Source organism: Capsicum annuum, unplaced genomic scaffold (genome assembly GCF_002878395.1).
Source record: "Capsicum annuum cultivar UCD-10X-F1 unplaced genomic scaffold, UCD10Xv1.1 ctg52952, whole genome shotgun sequence".
Taxonomy (NCBI): Eukaryota; Viridiplantae; Streptophyta; class Magnoliopsida; order Solanales; family Solanaceae; genus Capsicum; species Capsicum annuum.
The window spans coordinates 1-5,682 of NW_025861024.1; the positions used below are offsets into that span (position 1 = coordinate 1).

A 5,682-nucleotide genomic window follows, 5' to 3' on the forward strand; every position below is an offset into this window, starting at 1 on the left:
AGGCTCAGAATGAAAAGAATGAGGTTAACAGGGAGTTGAGGATTTTTCATTGTAAGGGTGGTTGCCTCTCTCTGCATCAGCCTATGATTGTCCATTCTTGCAAGAATCCCAACAACCCTTTTATTGATTTTGACAAAGGAAAATATATAGTGAACATCATCTGTTTGAAAGGTTTTTTACACCCTTCAACTCTTTTTTTCCTCTCTTTTTTGCTAGTGGTTCTGTTGGAGCATTCAGTTCTGAGTACATTCGGTGACTTAAAGAGGCAATGATGATTTTGTCATATTTTATTCCTTTCTGAGCTGATTAATTGAGCATTTGACGTTATCTGACTCGTATCTTGGCGGGGCATGCCACCAGATTTTCTGATGATTTTGCAGCCACGGCGTTGTTGGTCTCTCTTGCTTCCTGAGCTTAATACAGATCTGAGCCTCAGTTTTATTTCAGCTTTGATTTGTTTTATATTTAGGGTGTGTTTGGTATGAAAGAAAATATTTTCTAGAGTTGAGAAACAAACAACAACAACAACGTACGCAGTGTATTCCCACCTAGTGGAGTCGAAGGAGGGTAAAATGTACGCAGTCCATACCACCACCTCCGAAGAAGTGGAGAGGTTGTTTCCGATAGACCTCCGGTTCAAAAACAAAAAGATAATAAATACAGTCATAATAAAACATGAGACAAGGTGAGATAATAGAAAATACGAAACCCACAAAGCAATACTATAAACTACCAAACCGCAAGCCCCTCCCTCTCCCAACCTTCCTAACTAGAGACTTCACCCTATGTGCAAAGTATTACGACTACTGGCAAGGTTACCCTAAAACACAACTATTAGCAGGCTACGACTCGCTCACATGCACTAACTTTCTACCCTATTTCGTGCTCTCCATACCTTCCTATATAGGGTCATGCCCGCAGTAAGCTGTAACTGCTCCATGTCATGTCTAATCACCTCCCGTAGTACTTCTTTGGCCTACTTTTGCCCAGCCTAAAACCATCCAAAGCTAATCAGAAGGAAAAGAATGAGGCCACACTGAGTTGAGGATTTTCATTGAAAAGGTGGTTTCCTCTCTCTGCATTCAGCCAATGATTTCTCCATTAATCTAAGAACCCCAACAACCCTTTTTCCAATTTCAAACAAAGGGAGTATATTAGTAACATGTCGTTTGGATTGTTGTTACATATTGTTTCAGAGGGTTTCTATGACCTTCAACTCATTTTTTTTTCTGTCTTTCTTATTAATGCTTCGCCGGACTTTGAATGTTGCCGGTGGAGCTGGTGTTGCTGGTGGAGCTGGTGGAAGCAGCGCTGGTGAGTATTATTGGTGGCTTTAAAGAGGCAATGATGATTTTTGCCAGTTTTATTCCCTTCTGAGCTGCTTCATCGAGCATTTGAGATTATCCGACACGTATCTTGGCGGGGCATGTTCTCAGATTTTCTGTTGGTTTTGCAGCCATAGCATGGTTGGACTCTCTTCTTTCTTGAGTTTAATACAGATCTGAGCCTCACTTTCTCTATCAGTTTAGGACTTGAATAAAGCGACAAGCTCAGAAGGAAAACAATGAGGCTAACAGGGAGTTGAGGGTTTTTCATTGAAAGGGTGGTTGCCTCTCTCAGTGTACAGCCAATGATTTCTCCATTAATTTCAGAACCCCAACAATCCTCTTATCTATCTATCTATCTATATATCTTATACTATATATCTTTGAGAAGTAACTTGAACCTTTTGCACTTCATTAAAAATCTTCGCAATATACAAAATCATCTAATTTTAAATAGTCAAAGTTTACACACGGAGGCACGTGCAGTTAAACTAGTATTATATTAAAAGCACGAAGGCCCTAGCAAAATGCCATTTGCATCTTTTAATCCTTTTAAAATAGTGTCCACACCGGACAAAATAGTTATTTAATTATTTTTCTAATATTTAGTGATAGTCATTTAATAACTCTCCCACCGAGCATTCAGTGTTTCTGTTGGGGGTTGTGGAAGCGTGTGGGGGTGAGTATAATCAGTGGTTTGAAAGAGGGGATGAAGATTTTGTCAATTTTTAATGCCCTTCTGAGCTGATTTATCGGGCATTTGAGGTTATCTGACCTGTATTTTGGCGGGGCATGCCACCAGATTTTCTGGTAGCTTTTGCAGCCACGGCGTTGTTGGACTCTCTTTTTGCCTGAACTAACACAGATCTGAGCTTCAATTTACTGCTCTTTTCGTCAATTTTATCTGAGGGAGTATTATTAACAACTTCAGGCTCAAAAGGAAAAGAATGAGTCTAACAGGGAGTTGAGGATTTTTCATTGAAAGGGTGGTTGCCTCTCTCTGCTTCAACCTATGATTTCTCCATTCTCGCAAGAATCCCAACAACCCTTTTATTGATTCTGAACGAGAGGAAACTGTTATGAATTGGACAAAATAAACAAACCAACAAGCAAAAGAATAACCCAGACAGAGGCAGAGGAATTCACTATAATGGAGAGAGAGTACAAAGTTAGAGACGCTGGTCTCAATTTCGTGTGTATAAGAATAGCCCAAAACAGCCCACTAAATCGCACGTATATAATATGTGCGTACAAATAGGTCCTAGGCCCAAAAACATAAAAGGTTCATACCGCTAGGGCTTCACCCCCGCACCCATTGGGATCAGTGGTGGGCCCGATCCATATGCTACCATCACTGACCCCATTGAAAATCACAAACATGGGGCGCACCGCGAAATTTTTAGGGCCGATCAACAAAATTCGGGTCACAACTCTAACAGAAACATATAGTTAACATCATTTGTTTGAAAGGTTTTCTACACCCTTCAACTCTTTTTTTCCTTTTTTTTTTTTCTAATGGTTCTGTTGGAGCATTCAATGCTGTGTATAATCGGTGGCTTTAAAGAGTCGATGATGATTTTGTCATATTTTATTCCCTTCTGAGCTGACTGATTAATTGAGCATTTGAAGTTTCCGACGCGTATCTTGGCGGGGCATGCCACCAGATTTTCTGGTGGTTTTGCAGCCATGGCGTTGTTGGACTCTCTTACTGCCCAAGCTTAATACAGATCTGAGCCTCAATTTTTCTCTATTCAGCTTGGATTTGTTTTATAATTAGGGAGTGTTCGGTATGAAGGAAAATATTTTCTAGAGTTGAGAAACATAAAGCAAAAATATCAGAAGAGTTGAGGATTTTCATTGAAAGGGTGGTTGCCTCTCTCTGCATTCAGCCAATGATTTCTCCATTAATGTAAGAACCCCAACAACCCTTTTATCAATTTCAAACAAAGGGAGTATATTAGTAACATGTCGTTTGGGTTGTTGTTACATATTGTTTCAAAGGGTTTCTATGACCTTTAACTATTCTTTTTTTCTCTTTTTTCTTATTAATGCTCCACCGGACTTTGAATGTTGTCGGTGGAGCTGTGGAAGCAGTGCTGGTGAGTGTTATTGGTGGCTTTAAAGAGGCAATGATGATTTTTGCCTGTTTTATTTCCTTCTGAGCTGATTCATCGAGCATTTGAGATTATCCAACACGTATCTTGGTGGGGCATGTTCTCAGATTTCTGGTAGTTTTTGCAGCCGTGGTGTGATTGGACTCTCTTTTTGCTTTTTGCCTGAGCTTAATACAGATCTGAGCCTCACTTTCTCTATCAGTTTAGGAATTGAATAAAGCAAAAAGCTTAGAAGGAAAAGAAGAAAAGAAGAAGGAAAAGAATGAGGCTAACAGGGAGTTGAGGATTTTTCATTGAAAGCTTGGTTGCCTCTCATTGTTCAGCCAATGATTTCTCCATTAATGTAAAATATATATGTGCTTACAATAAAATATATGTTATGTTTATGTTATTATATTGAAGTGTGAAGGATCCTTGAGAAGTGATTTGAACTTTTAGCTCTTCATTAAAAATCTTCGCACTAGATAAACTCATTTGATTTGAAATAATCAATGGTTACACGTGTGAGGCACGTGCAGTTAAAGTAGTTATATTAAAAGCACGAAGGCCCTAGCAAAATGTCGTTTTAAAATAGTGTCCACACCGGACAAAATAGTCATTTAATTATTTTTCTAATATTTAGAAATAGTCATTTAATAACTCTCCCACCGAGCATTCAGTGCTGCTGGTGGGGGTAGTGGAAGCTGTGGGGGTTAGTATAATCGGTGGTTTGAAAGAGGTGCTGATGATTTTGTCTATTTTTAATGCCTTCTGAGCTGATTTATCGAGCATTTGAGATTACTGACCCATATCGGCGGGGCATGCCACCAGACTTTCTTGTGGTTTTTGCAGCCATGGCATGTTTGGACTCTCTTTTTTGCCTGAGCTTAACACAGATCTGAGCCTCACTTTCTCTGTCAGTAAAGGGAATTGAACAAAGCAAAAGTTCAAAAGGGAAAGAATGAGGCCACTGAGAGTTTAGGGATTTTTCATTGAAAGGGTGGTTGCGCCTCTCTGCATCAGCCAGTGATTTCTCTATTACTGTAAGAACCCCAATAGCCCTTTATCAATTTTTATCGGATGGATAATATTAACTGCTTACTTGGATGGTTGCTTACATATGAGAAATATAAAAGAAGAATATTATTGAATTGGGTATCTGCATTATTACAATGAGACCCTAGGACGCTACATTACAATCCTTTTCCAAGTAGGTTCTATGTACTATTCCTATTCCCACTCCTATTCTAACAGTTTCTTTACCCTTCCACACCCTTCCACGCTATGCTAATACAATGCGTTCCTTTTTTCTAATGCTTCTGCCAGAGCATTGAGTGCTGCACGGCTGGTGGGGGTGGTGGAAGCTGTGGGTGAGCATAATCAGTGGCTTGAAAGAGGCAATGATAATTTTGTCAAATTTTAATGCGTTTGAGCTATTGGGCATTTGATGTTATCTAACCCGTATCTTGGTGGGGCATGTCACCAGATTTTCTGGTGGTTTTTGCAGCCATGGTATTGTTGGATTCTCTTGTTGCCAAGTTCAACACAGATCTAGCTTCAATTCTTTATATCAATTGGGGGAATATTATTATTTAGTGTTCGTTTGGTATTGGAGACGAGTTATTTAAGTGCTGCTACATCTGATTGATGGCTTGAAAGAGGGTGATAATTTTTGTCTAATTTTATGCCCTTCTGAGCTTATTAATTGGGCATTCAAGGTTATCCAGCCAGTATCTTGGCAGGGAATGCTCCTAGATTTTCTGGTGGTTTTTGCAGCCATTGCGTGGTTGGACTCTCTTTTTGCTTGTGCTTACAACAGATCTTAAGCCGCAATTATTCTCTATCCAGCTTGGATTTTATTTATTTATTTATGGTGTGTTTAGTATGAATATTAAACGGAGGGAGTATATTATTAACAGCCTGCTTGGATTGTTGTCATATATTGTTTCAAAGGGTTTTAATGCCCTTCAACTCTTTTTTCTCTTTCCCCCTTTTAATGCTTCCGCTGGAGCATTGAATGTTGCTCGACGACTCGAAAGAGGTGATGATGATCTTTGTCAATTTTTAAGCCCTTCTGAGCTGTTAATTGGGCATTTGAGGTTATCTGACCCGTATCTTGGCGGGGCATGCACCAGATTTTCTGGTGGTTTTTGCAGCCATGGCGTTGTTGGATTTTCTTGTTGCCCAAGCTCAACACAGATCTGAGCTTCACTTTCTCTATATCAATTGGAAAAATATTATGGGCAAATAACATAAATCCCGAC

General features: G+C 39.5%; 1 long non-coding RNA gene across 1 annotated transcript; it reads left to right on the forward strand.

Moving 5' to 3' along the window:
- Positions 1–8: 8 nt before the first annotated feature.
- LOC124892996 lies at positions 9–5,629 on the forward strand. Its single transcript, XR_007050498.1, has 2 exons — positions 9–3,234; positions 4,250–5,629. It is a non-coding gene; the product is annotated as an uncharacterized LOC124892996 (long non-coding RNA).
- Positions 5,630–5,682: the final 53 nt, after the last annotated feature.